The sequence below is a fragment of the Lissotriton helveticus genome, chromosome 7 (assembly GCF_964261635.1).
Source record: "Lissotriton helveticus chromosome 7, aLisHel1.1, whole genome shotgun sequence".
NCBI classification, from domain to species: Eukaryota; Metazoa; Chordata; class Amphibia; order Caudata; family Salamandridae; genus Lissotriton; species Lissotriton helveticus.
In genome coordinates, this window is record NC_136068.1 from 143,015,866 (window position 1) to 143,030,412 (window position 14,547).

General features: G+C 44.9%; 1 protein-coding gene across 8 annotated transcripts in view; it reads left to right on the forward strand.

Annotated features, from left to right (window-relative positions):
• The window catches only part of DNMT3B (DNA methyltransferase 3 beta), a 791,643-nt gene that overhangs the window by 219,518 nt on the left and 557,578 nt on the right, over positions 1–14,547 (forward strand). Inside the window, exon 1 of one of the 8 annotated variants that reach the window (XM_078651802.1) lies at positions 8,746–8,988. The exons of 5 other annotated variants lie outside the window; for them this stretch is intronic. The gene's annotated coding sequence lies outside the window, so the exon portion shown is untranslated. Of the gene's footprint in view, positions 1–8,745; positions 8,989–14,547 lie in introns of those variants that run through there. 2 more of the 8 variants (XM_078651801.1, XM_078651797.1) reach the window with 2 other exon arrangements.

Consider the following 14,547-nt stretch of genomic DNA (forward strand, 5'->3'; position numbering starts at 1 on the left):
AATAATTAATTACCGGTACTATTTTTTAATACATTAATAAAACAGATAGCTCAATAAATAAGAGGCAAGATCCGATGTATCTGAGTCGAACGGGCTTTATTCAGGCATAAGGGAAGGGACAGGATCGGGACAGCCTGAAATAGAATGGCATAGAAGGCAGCTGCAACGTTTCATCAACAGTACATGATATATATAGTAAAACATCACAATTACATTACATACAGTAGGCGTAACTAGTGACAAGCGTACGATAAGAACACATGGGCGTGAAAAGAAGGCGTGCACAGGGCGTGCACGTAGACATGTGATGAAAACGTCACAGAAGTGTCATAAAGTGGGTGGATACATAGAGGGGGCTACCTGAGCAGCTGGAACCTTTAACCTAGTGGTGCGCGCAAACGGGCCATGACGTGTTACCGGGGAGAACTGGGGGCTATGACTTCTGCACTAGAAGAGGAGACGAAAGTCTGTGATGTCAGGACGACATGTACCTATAGCATATCTGGTATCTGGTGTTTTGGAGTACATGTCGATAGAATCTAAAAGTTATCAGGGCAAAGGCTACTTGACACTAAGGCTGGTGCATGCATATATTCTTTGTGTATTGCGTGTGCTATGAATCTTCTATGAATATTAATACAGTAATTCACTTGCATGGAGACAGAAAGACTAGACCATAGCTGAAGCTGTTTATGTGGTTCAGTAGCTTAGGAATGTGAAGACGGAGAGCTGAACTGATAACTAGAGGCATAACATATTCTTGGCAGACAGGCAGGCAGAGCCAGGCCGGGCACCGCGCTGCGCGGCAGGAAGTAAGTGAAGGGTCAGGGATGCAGGTGGGGGCTGCATCGCTCCTTGGAGTGGGTTCAGGAGACTGGAGCTTGAATCTGGTGTCCGGGCCCTTTTGAGGCCTAGAAACGGGGACAATTCAATGAATTAACGTGCATAATGTAAAACGTGGGCAACATAGGCCTAATACTCGTTGCTTTCACGAGAACTGGAAACTGGCATACTAACGTTGGACACAACTATAATTGCGTCTTTAATCGATCATAGGGGGATATATGCATATCGATCATGCACATATATCATAGGATGGGGAACACGTAGGCACACATGACAAGGCAAAATTCCATTTTCCTCATAAGGGTGGTCTGAATTGGTACTTGCCCCCCATGCTGTACCTTATTGTCCGGAGGCCTAGGGCTGATACTGTCGTTTGTTGGTGTATCAGAGCAATTAGGTTCTCTGGATGGTGACTCCTGGGTTGGCCTAACTGGCCTATCTACGGTTTCCCTTGCTTCCTTACTTTGCCCGTGATTTGGAGTTGTATTAGGGGTTTTTTGATTTGTGTTATCCTGCTTGTGTGCCCCAAAAGTGCATGTGTGTCCTTTCATATTGTTTGCATGGATAGATTTATTTAGTAGAGCCCGGGTTTTTTCCTTTGTTCATGGCTCAGTGTTTTTTATTGGTTTTGAGTAGTCACAAGATTTGTTGTTGTTGGTGTATCCGTTGTTTGTCTTTTCCCTTCTTCCTGTTGTGGTTTTGACATGGTTGAGTGTTTGTTTCGGTTTGTCTCTTCTTTCTCCTCGTGTGCCCTAGTTGGTGATATCTTGTTTTGGGCATGTTCTAGGTCCAGGCAGTATTTCGAAATTTTTGGTGGAGAGAGTTCTTGAATTGATGGAGAGCTTGCGTTGTCTGAGTTGATTTTCGCGTTTATTGTGAAAATCTGAGAAGATAGGGAAGTAAGACGTTGTGTTAATGTAAGGCTTTTGGTTGCGGCCTTTCCTTTTTTGTTGCCGGCGTTGCTTTGCATTTAATTTTAATGTTTCGCCGTTGCCGGGGACTCTCATATTCACTGTATCCTCGTTAGCACTGCCCATCTGAGGAATGAGTACAGGGAGATTATTTGCTGTTCCCTCAGCGGTGTATGGGTTGTCCTGCCTTTTTATTGTTGTAGCTGTTTTAGTCGTTACACTTTTTATCTCCTTGAGGGCAAGGTGGACAGTTTATCAACGACCTGATCGCAATTGCATTTAAGGTTAAAATTTGTTTGGGCTCTTGATATCAGGCCGTTCAAATTTCCCAGTTTTTCATCTATACCAGCAGTGAAAACTGCCAGAGTGTTCAATAATGTTAGCTGAATCTCCATCTTTTCAGATTGGAATTGCAGTGCGTTAACGGCCAGTTGGATTGTATTGAGGAGCGAGGACCAAACACCAGTGCTTTCTTCCTTTGTTGGCTCACTGTTATTAGAGCGATTGTTGGTCTGGTCTGTGAGGTTCGGTTTGTTGTAGGGTACTTGGTGGCTAGGCACCCTATGTTCTTGCGCCACTTTGAGATCTGTGTCTTGATCTTGTGGGTAGACTCTCAAATATAAAGAGAGGGGTCCAACACACCAAAAGGATAGGACACCACACAAGACATTGAAGTCTAGAAATAATCCCCTTTGGGGTTTTCTTTAAGCATACCAACTCTGCAACCAGCATCCAAACTTCACTCACACCTTGCTTGTATTCAATTCACAGTGGGTCAATCTATTAAGTTGCTAGAAAAAATATTCTCAATATAATTTTATAAAAAATTATTTCCTAAAGGAATTTATTAGATTGGTTTGCATCAGACGCAAGTATATCATTAAAAGAATGTCACATAAATATTGCACATTAAAAACAGTCAGCATAAAAATTACAATGTAAACAAAATCAGTTAATATCGCTGAATAACAAAACATTAGTCCATCATCAATAACATAACGTGATTGATTGTGGGTTTGATTGATTGTGGGTTTCTAAAGCGCTAGAATTGACTCCCGAAGGAGTATCTCTGCGCTGTAGACCGCTGGGGAACCCGTCCTGGCTTTCCCTGTGAGATGGTCCCTACTGGGTATCTCCAAGGTGAAACCAGCATCCCCGGCGTATGTGGGGGGCCGTTGTGGAGATGAGGCAAGCTAATGCCCAGAGTTGCCGAATGTGATCCCTAGTTAGAGTAGGTACCGAGGCGAGAATTATCGAGTCCGTTGACCCTGGTCCAAGACCAATACAATGAACAATAGATTTCATAGTAACATATTTGCTAAATGTAGGCCAAGGAGCAACGTGTTTCGGAGGGTTAACACAGGTCCAACCTCCTTCTTCAGGGTTGTTATAGTTGTGTTCCAACAATCATGATTTATACAGGTCAGTAACCTTGTGTAGAACTGTTTTTATGATTCTGGTAGTGACTCAACAGGTGTTCCAATCTTCCCAAACACAAAGTTAAAAAAATCCTTATTGTTATTGGTATGGTTCACAACTCTTTTATTTCCTTTTATTTATAATTGTATTATTTGCGGCATTTGAGTAACGTAGCCGGGATTAAGCAATCTCCTGCCAAGTATGCCGAAATCGTGGAGTTGTGAACCATACCAATAACAATAAGGATTTTTTTAACTTTGTGTTTGGGAAGATTGGAAAACGTGTTGAGTCGCTACCAGAATCATAAAAACAGTTCTGGACATGCAGTAATTCAAACTGTGCCATCACCGTAATCTCTGCAATAGCAGTGGTCCATGCGATCTAGCATTGAGAAGATTTCAAGATAATTCCCATACAAGGTTACTGACCTGTATAAATCATGATTGTTGGAACACACCTATAACAAGCCTGAAGAAGGAGGTTGGACCTGTGTTAACCCTCCGAAACGCGTCGCTCTTTGGCCTACGTTTAACAAATTTGTTCCTATGAAATATATTGTTCACTGTATCACTTTGTTATTGATGATGGACTAATGTTTTGTTATTCAGCGATATTAACTGATTTTGTTTACATTGTAATTTTTATGCTGACTGTTTTTAATGTGCAATATTTATATGATATTCTTTTAATTATATAATTGCGTCTGATGCAAACCAATCTAATAAATTTCTTTAAGAAATAATTTTTTATAAAATTATATTGAGAATATTTTTTCTGGCAACTTAATAGATTGACCCACTGTGAATTGAATACAAGCAAGGTGTGAGTGAAGTTTGGATGCTGGTTGCAGAGTTGGTATGCTAAAAGAAAACCCCAATGGGAATTATTTCTAGACTTCAACGTCTTGTAGGTAGACTTCCATCATGTCACCCCAATCTTGAGTGTCTAATTGAGATGTAGTCACCCTCCTTTCTCCTTTTTGGTCTACCTCTGTTGTCCCTGGGACCACTGGTTCAGCTCTTTGATGGGAGGGAAGGCTCCCTTGAGTATTTAATGAGAGGTTTTCTGTTGAATGTTTGTTTCTTAATTTGTTTCCCTTTTTGAGGTTGTTATTGTGGTTGTTATAATTGCCACTGTACTTACTATTGTTTGTACTGATGATATTGTCTGCACTGGTTGGTTCTTCGGCTGGAGACCTTACGTGTTCTTTGATAACGCTCTCTACCGTGCTATTATTGTTAAGGTGACCTCCATCGCTAGCATCATGTTGTAGTATTGATTCTAAGGTTTCTGAGAATTCTGAGGGTTCTTGTGACATGTGATCTGCGGGCGGGCTCCCTTGAGGCCTGCCTTGTTGACTGGTTTTCATCAAAGGGGATACTAAGTTCCCATGCGTAGCTGGAGTAGTTGTTCCGGTGGAGCCTGTCATAAAGCCACCTCGTAGTTGAGGCTTGGTTAGGGATTGGTGGTTCTCCTGATTCTCCTGGGGTTGGGCCCTTTTGGTGTCTCCAGATTCTGCAGTTAAAGTTGTTAAAGCTGATGCATGTGGCTGTAAAGGCAGCATTGGAGATTGTAGGCCTGTAAGGGCAGCTTTGCTTGAGTGAAGAGCCGACCCGATGTCCTTTAGAAAGTGGAACTTTGTGTATATCTTAGGATGGTTGGAACACATGGCGCCTACTGGTCCCGCCCGCACTACAGTCTCGCTTAGGCCCTGATCTGAAGTGATGAGTTCTAGTTCCTGGCTGTGCTGAGCACAAGGGGTTTGCTTTTTCGCTTTTCTCCGCTTTGGCCTCAGCGGCATGGGCGGCATTACTTCTCTTATTCTCCCTGATCTCATTCAGGTCTTTTGCCACTCTTGTGTGCTATCGGGTCGAGTCTATTAAGGGACTGAGGCACACTGGTAGCCTTGTTGTAAGCCGGAAGCTGCAACGTCACCTATTAAGTACACTCTTTGCTGCAGCTGAGACCATGTTGAACTCTGGTGGGAGGGGCGGTCCGATCCTGCCCTTAGCTTCAACATCCTGCTCCTATTCTTTATTTTGTAGGAAGTTCGCGGCTCCCACAAATAGTGTAGCTCGTCTCCTCTGGGTCCAGCACTCGCCCTCTGCTCACTCGCCGCCTCCTGGCGTCCGCTGCTGACCGCTGCCAAGAGACGACGAGGGTGAGCGTGGCTGTCAAGCCACCACGGCAGGAGCGGCAAGGGCAAAGAGTCCGGCAGTTATGTAATACAACCGGGCTATAGGAGACTGTGAGAGGCTAGAGGTGGAGGCCAAGGGAAAACAAAGTTATTGGAGATCTCTTGGAAGCTGCTGGGTCCAGTCGTGCCTCAGCCCACAGGCTCCGCTGCTCCTCCACCACTGCTGTAAACCCCAATGGGACAAGGGAGCAAGGGGGCAAAGGCAGGGCAAGGTCGCTCGGAGCTGTGCTCACCTCACCGACTCCTCTAACACCCCGCCCCAGCCGCTCCGGCAACGTCTCCTGCCAAGTCCACTGGTGTGGGAGGCACAGACACCCAGGCTCGACCGCGGCTCGACATCGGTGTCTCTCAGCGTCTCCTGACGCCCCTCAGCAGCGTCTCTCAGTAGCGGTAGCGTTTCCTTTTGCTCCGCTGGCGCTCTGCTCTGCACTGTGGCTGCGAAAATGCAAACCCGGACTGGAGTGAACATTATTTATTGGGTCTTGGGTAAAGTTAGTATTTTACTAGCCCACCTCCTGAATAATGTTATCAGGACAGGTTACTTCCCTGCTGCCTGGAAGAAAGCCTGTATTAGACCCATCCTAAAGCAACTTTACCTTTCCGCGAGCAGGGAACAAGCAGGGAACAAGAAACCTGCTTGTGGCCGCTTAAATAGGGGCAGGATCAACATACACTGCCTCGGAAGCACTAAAGTGCTTCCGGGGCAGCCGCCGTCTATAGCCAATTAGGTAAATCCCTCGCTGGCAGGGCAGGATGGCCAACTCTGTTCGTGCTGCTCCCCGCCATATCGATGGCTCTCCCGAGGAGAGAAGAGCCTCTGTTAAATGTAGAATCTTTCTGCATGTTTCTACACATTCTGAGTTACTGCAGCTTTTTATTTTTTAAACTGACTTGTATTGAACTGTTTCTAATATCTTTTTGCAACAAATATCTAAAAGTTTTTTGATGTGTTTTAATTTTGCACTAGAGGTTCTATTTTTATTCTTCATGTTTGCAAACATGCTCACTCTTTCTAAAAAATCTACGCACACAGGTTTTAAATGGTTTGTGGGAAAGGTGATGGTGTAACCATGTATTGTATGGGATAAAATACCCCATGCCATACATGATTAGGACATTGCAAGTCACTTTGGTGTTCCACTATATGGCAATGGAACTCCGCAGTGACTTGCAATATCCTTAAAATGTATGCCGGGGGTACTTTATCCCTTATATAATGTTGCTCTCTAATAATCTAGGTTACGTACAGTGTTTACATGACAATTGTCTTGCCTCTCAGTGCACATGGTTCAAACACTATCACTTTTAATAGGTACTTTTCAGTGTATGGCTATAATGTGATTTATTAATGTCAAAGCTTCACAGGTTAAGGAAATACATTTTTTTTATTTTGAAGCAGCTTTATCATATTTTATGTTATGTTTGTTTTGTGATGTACATAGCAAGCCTTTTTAGGGCTCGTCACATGCAGGGGCTCTAAGATCCGAGCCAGACCCTTGGCTCTGCTCTCCCTGTAAATCTGTTGACTCGACCTCCTCTAGTGAGCATACTCAGTGTTCTGGACTCAAAGGAGGAATTATGTCATTCATCTTGACGCAAATCAGTGTGTCCCATTTATCAGCAACAATGGTGCAAAAACGAATTTAGACACATTGTAATTTTAATATACTGGATAATTACGTCATACGCTGCAAGATATTCCAAAGTATATGCAGTAGACCTTTGTACTCTCTACCATTCCTATGTGACTCTTAGAGTATATCCATTTGTATCCCTTCCTTATGTAAATAGACATAACTCTAATGACTAGTATATGCATTAGACCTTTGTACTATCTACCATTTTTATGTGACTCTTAGAGTATATCCATTTGTATCCCTTCCTTATGTATATAGAGATAACTCTAATCACTAGTATATGCAGTAGACCTTTGTACTATCTACCATTCCTATGTGACTCTTAGAGTATATCCATTTGTATCCCTTCCCTATGTATATAGAGATAACTCTAATCACTAGTATATGCAGTAGACCTTTGTACTATCTACCATTCCTATGTGACTCTTAGAGTATATCCATTTGTATCCCTTCCCTATGTATATAGAGATAATTCTAATCACTAGTATATGCAGTAGACCTTTGTACTCGCTACCATTCCTATGTGACTCTTAGAGTATATCCATTTGTATCCCTTCCTTATGTATATAGAGATAACTCTAATCACTAGTATATGCAGTAGACCTTTGTACTATCTACCATTCCTATGTGACTCTTAGAGTATATCCATTTGTATCCCTTCCCTATGTATATAGAGATAACTCTAATCACTAGTATATGCAGTAGACCTTTGTACTCGCTACCATTCCTATGTGACTCTTAGAGTATATCCATTTGTATCCCTTCCTTATGTATATAGAGATAACTCTAATCACTAGTATATGCAGTAGACCTTTGTACTATCTACCATTCCTATGTGACTCTTAGAGTATATCCATTTGTATCCCTTCCCTATGTATACAGAGATAATTCTAATCACTAGTATATGCAGTAGACCTTTGTACTCGCTACCATTCCTATGTGACTCTTAGAGTATATCCATTTGTATCCCTTCCTTATGTATATAGACATAACTCTAATCACTAGTATATGCAGTAGACCTTTGTACTATCTACCATTTTTATGTGACTCTTAGAGTATATCCATTTGTATCCCTTCCTTATGTATATAGAGATAACTCTAATCACTAGTATATGCAGTAGACCTTTGTACTATCTACCATTCCTATGTGACTCTTAGAGCATATCCATTCGTATCTCTTCCTTGAGTGACTTTACTACTTGTACATTTGCAATTTTCCTTTCTGTTTGTATCTCCTCCTTGTGACTTTACATCTTGTACATTTGCAATTTTTTCTGTTTGTATCTTTTATGTAACGCATGTAATTCTAAGTCCTTATGTTTTGCAACTGGATCTTATGTAAAGCGCTCTGACACCTTCGGGTAAAGTTCGCGCTATAGAAAATCGCATTAAATAAAATAAATAAAAATAAATAAATGTCAAACTTCTAAGTTGCCCCATGTCGAGCATGCGTAGCTCACCCAGTCCCACATTGTTTTCATTGTATTTGTACTTTCCTTTGAAAGAATGAGCAATCAGCGTACAAACATAAAAGACATGATGATTAGGAATTTAGACAGCTAAAAACCTGTGACCTGTCACACCAGCGACCTAAAGGTGAAAGGCTCTGTAACCCTGTGCCAAGTCTGAGAGACACCCACTCCTCCCTAGAGCTAAGTAACCCTGCCCTGCCGTCCGAAAGACATCCACCCCCTCCCTCGGCTCGAGCGAACTCTGCCCTACCGCCCCCTCCCCCTCCTTTGCTGGTCTCTGATCCCACTGCAGGCAGGCCCTGCAGGCCCGGCTCCTTGCTCATCGAGCACTGGCAGGACCGGCAGCGCAAGAGTTAATCTCTCGGGTAAAGTCAGCCTTCTGCTTCCGAGACTGCGATTCGATACCCGGGAAAGACTTGCCCGGGAAGCCCGAGATCAGCGCAGCTTTTCGGAGGCAGCCCCGCAGGACACCTTCAATCTGGAGCACCCCGAACGCAGGAGAGGAGGTGAGTGAGTGGGTGTGTGAGTGACTGATTAACAACTTGTAAAAGTACATAGCACACAGGTAGGGAATGTGGAGGGAAACGGCAAGTTTCGAAGTACAAACAAAGACACAGGACCCAAAACATTTAGAGAGTTGGAGACGGTCAGGCTAGGAAATGCAGGGACGAACCAGGGAAGCGAAGAGACAGAGGTAGGAAAAGACAGAGGTAGAAAGAGACAGAGGTAGATAGGTAAAGAGCGAACAGCCAAAACTGGTGAGAGTGCACAAGCCAAACTGTAGAATAAACAGCGGGGACCGAAAAGTAAGGGTGAGACTAGCAGGGCTAGCGAGAGTACAGACAGTAGCACAGAGATAGCGAAACACTTGACAGCTGTCAGCTGGGTTTCCGTCTCTTTAAGCACTGCCAGAATAAGAGAGAATACACCTAGAATTAGTGTTTCAGAAGAGCAGAATCAGCCAGGAAAGAGGACATCCTGGATCAGTGCTTGAATTGTTATATAGGAGTGCTGGTACTCTGTACCTGAGTTCCTGCTTGTTTCTGAGAAGTGCCACCACTCTCCAATTAAAAGTATTACGTCTCTCTTGAGAAGTGCATGTGCTCCCCCTCTCAAAATAAAAAAGTGGCGGTACTCAGTACCGATCCATTTAAAGCACTGTCCTGGATCAGAGAGGGTAAGAACATCCAGGGCGAGAAGGCCCATGCAGGACCAGAGAAAGAACAAACAGAAGAGAGAGAACAGCAGGAACAGAAAGAGATAGCACAGTCCGGGTCAGAGACATACAGCGACACAGATCTTAGTGAGGACTGGAAATACTTAGAGAGATTTGACAGGCAGGACCAAAGAGACAGAGCGCAGCCTGAATAAGAACCATATAGAGAACACAGCAATTCTAAGAACATTAAAGAGACATCTTAAAGGCACATCCACAGACACCCAGAGAGAGACTGATGAGTGAGGGGAAAGCCCAACTATAGACAGTGAAACCACAACTAGACAGCCTTAGAGAGAGCACATTCAGGACAAGAGACACGTTGAGAAAGAAATAACGGGAGGACTAAAAAACTCCCAGTGCCGTCTTAACATATGGGCACACTGAGCTGCTGGCCAGGGGCCCCAAGAGCATAGGGGCCCCATTTTTTAATGTCAAAACACTTTTTTGTTGGAGGTACCAATAAATATGTTTCTTTTATCAATAACTTACATTTTATTCCTGTGAGCAGGGCCCAGTGCACCGCTTTGCCCGGGGCCCTATAATGCGGTTAAGATGGCCCGGGAAACTCCAAGCGAGCAAACAAAGCAAAGGCCAGCAAAAGAGAGAAAGAGTGCCCAAACAGAACTAGGGATACTGAGTGCAGACAGGATCAGTGCTACAGATGAAAGACTACACAGCTACAGATGAAACAACGATGACACAGATAGAATTAGAGTCCAAGGGAGATCCCTGCCAGAATTTTAAACACCTAGTTAAAGTAAGAGAGCCCGTTCAGAACAAGAGACATTGAGAAAGAGAACATCCAGAACCAGTAAAACAAAAAGTGTGACTTTGCACGACTACCGCACGAAAGTGAGAGGAGGAAATTGTATAATTAGGGCCAGAGTCAGTCGGAGAGAGCACAATCCAGGTCAGTCACCCTGTGATACAGAGGGGGCACTGCCAGAATCAGGGGTTTAAATAGTGAGAGAGTTAAAACACCATCTAGTCAAGGGATACCCACAGTTAGACTGCACAGAATGGGTCAGAATTGGAGATTTCAAAGAAAGCATGGCCATACCAAGACAAATAGACAGGACATATCCAACTAGTGATACTCAGAGGCAACACAGACAGATCCAGAGAGACAATAAATGCAGGACTTGCGTAAGGAACACAGGCAGGAGGACACTCCCCAGAGGGAGCACATAACAAATATGAGACCCAAAGAAAGAACATGAACGATCAGAGACGTAGAGCAAGAGATGGAACTCCCAGGATTAGTCGCCTAAAGAGACGCAGCAAAATATGGACCAGATACATGGAACAAACCAGACCAGAGCCAGAGAGAAAAAGGAAAAGATAACAGCCAAGGATAGACACACCCTTAGGTAGCACGGATGATACCAGTAGACTACATCACAGTCAGGATCAAAAACAGACAGCTAGAGGAAAACCTGGAATTGAACCAGACAGCGTACCAAAAGGAAGGGAGGGTGCAGGGCGGGAAACCGAGAGGGCACGGCACGTCCCTAGCCATATCACAAATATCCAGAGACCACGGATAGGACCAAAAAGTGCTGAGGACAGACTAGAGTACAGAGAAAGGCATGAGTATAAGCAAGCACAGACAGACTAATGCATCAGGAGAGCAAATGAGCACCAGCAGAATCAACAAGCATTGTCAAATCCAATATGTCTGGGTTTAATATCCTAATGCTTACAGTGTTAGCACATTAGAGCAAGACCCATGTAAGGGAGCCAACAGAACTCAGGAGAACTTAAGCTGTGAAGTAGTCCCTCATGCAGTTCAATGCAAGCTCTTGATTGGAGGTGGAAAGATACACCCAAACATTGGCATACGTTGAAAGAGAAGTACTTCACTGGGCTAAAAAATGATTAACAAAGTCTCAAGCTATTGACTGAAAGAAGCAGGTTGAAGAAAACCAATAGTTGAACGGGACTGACCCAAAACCCACTGTGTATATTATTTTCAGTACATCTGAGAGAAAGCTTCTCTGCAAAAAACAGACATAAGCCATCACCCATTGAGATAGAGCACTGACAGGTCCAGAGAGAATATGGGAACCCAGTGAGGGAGAACAAACTATGTACCAGCATAGACATGATAAGACACACCTAGGGAATGAGCCCCAGTAGGATGGAAGACAAAAATAGCATGAACAAATAGGACCTGAGAAACCCAAGCAGCACTGACTGGTCCATGAAGTGCACAGTGAGACCGCCAGAGAAAGAGAATGGAAAGTTGACGTGAGAGAGAGAGAGAGAGAGAGAGAGACAGCACAGAATCAAATCAGTGTGACATCACAGCTAGGAGAACAGGTAGAATAGGCGAGACCAGAAAAAGAGTTAAAGTGCAGACCAGATAGAGCGTGAGCTCCGCCAGGATAAAAAAAAAAGAGTACAACCAGGGCAAAATAAACTAAGAGAAAGAATTTACACTCAAGAGCTGAGACTCAAAAAGAAACAGCCAACATGGCATGCATAAAGAGAAAGGTAGAATTGAGAAAAGACACTAAGTGCGACAGCACCGGCAAGAGCAGAGACATCCAGAGAGTTGCAGCCCAGGCAAGACTAGATGCAGCCTGGCTAGAACCCAAGGCATCTAGAGACCTCATGGACAGGAGGTAATCAGTGATGGCTAGAGTAAGCCCAGAGCGAACTAGGACCTTAAACACCAAGACATCGATGTGGAGAATACACTGCCAGGCAAATATACAACAGACACCTGGGGCAGACACTGAGAGAAGTAAATGCGAGTGCCAGACACAACCTCTGCCCTTTCTGTGCCATGATGATGCCGGTCCTGGGTGTACTAGAGTTTTGTGGATGTCTTCTTTCCAAGGGCATGGGTGTACAGACCCTTCTTGCGTATCTACTGCTGGGTTCGTTTCCCATGTTGTGTGTGTCTCAGGTGTTAACAAGTGATTACAACCATGACAAGGAGCGCCTGGAGGAAGACTGTAATGAGAGAGGCTTCCCACAACACTTGAGTACGCCCACCACCACCAGGAATATACTGGGCACAGGAAGAACATAAGGCATCTAGACAGTGGGCGAGACCATGGCCAGGGCCGGAGAGAGGGCAATCGGATGGATTTAGCCAGGACCAGGCACATCCAGAAAGATACTGCTTGTCCAAATCATGAGCCATCCAAACAAACTGGATTAGATCAGAGAAAGGGATATGAAAGATGCAAATATCCAGAAACAATATTGTATTGCAATTGTATCTATATATTGCTTACTACCTCTGACGAGGCGTCTGAGCGCTTTACGCATGGCAGGAAGCTGCCCCAGAACCCAAGATTAATGGTTAGTTCAGAGTTATTGGTTACTGTTTATTGGGATTAGCTTTGTGCGCTCAAAGCAAACCATTCCATGCAGTCACTTTGTTTTTTCTGGTGGACTAAAGTAATAGTGGTTGGTTGCAATCATTAGGGGGGAGGTGAGCTCAAGCACATGGCTGTACACTCACAACGAGAGAGATGCAGAAAAAATGATAGCCAGGCCAAGAGAGCAGACTCAACAAACGAGATTACGGTACAGCCAGACCTAAAGACTGCATGGACAGAACAAGACAAGTGGGCCAGACATAACCAGACTCAAAACAAGAGATAGCCCAAAGGAAAGAAAGAGCTGAGAGTTGAGACAGAGAGCGCAGCCACTGTCACCATCATCCAGGCACTAGGAGAACGGTGTGACACCGAGGGAGAGACTAAACATATTGCACGAAAGACACCCAGAGGAACAGCACTGCCTGGTCCTGAGGCACCCGGCCAGCAGAGACCCGTAGCTCCCCAAGCCCGTGCGCAAGTAACTCAGCCAGTTCATGGTATTCATTGGCATTCTGGGACTTGTAGGCCTGGCTTTATATTCATAATGGGATCAAATAGACTACAAGTCCCAGAATGCAAAGAAAAAACCTGGACTGTCCAAGCTACTCACGCCGGGACCTGGGAAACGTGATAGTTCTGGATGTTAATCAATCAAAGAGAGGAGGCTAAAGGAAGAGCACAGCTCAATTAACTAACCAAGAGAAGAGGCGCAGAGTGAAAGTGTGTATATCCGGGACCAGAGACAGATAGAACTCGACAGAGTACGACCAGAGCCCGAGGTATCCAAAGAGACTGGGTCAGAGCATTGACAGTGACACCCAGAACGGCTGTAAAGGAAGGAGCTTAGAAAGGCTGAGAGAGAATAGGGCAGGGCCTAGATCAAAGACTCCCAGACACAGACCCACATCAACGCCGCAGAGAGGACCAGAGACACTAATATAGTGCAGCCAGGGGCAGAGGCATTCAGTTGAGATAAAGTACAGAGAGATACAACTTCGCTAGAGACGGCAGGGCCAAGATCAGAGACGCACATTGACGCTGCAGAGAGGACCAGAGACATCCATGATCCTAATGTGGGGCAGCCAGGGTCAGGGGGACCAGGGGTTCTCTGCATTGGCGCCCCAGGCGGGGGTGGCATGCGTGTTATTTGAATGAGGCCTCGTATCCCCTCCTCTTCTCCGGGGGGTTCGATCCTGCCGTATCCCCCCCGGGGCTGTTTGCAAGTAGAAACACCGCGAGCTGCCGCGCACACGCTGTCACTCCTGAGTGCCTGTTCACGCCCTGGCTGCGCTCGCCTTATCTCTGAGAATGGCTCAGGAGGGGGTGGGGGGTTTACTGGGAGCTCCTAATCGTATGCACGCCGCCCCTCCCCCATCTACCTTTGATTGCCCTGTTCAGGCCTTAACGAGCTGACAATACCTGGCTAGTGACCCGTATCTTTCATTGGAGGCCCCTGCTGGTTAACTGGTTAAGATGAGGACACCTACTGCGATGGGCGGTGCGAGGAG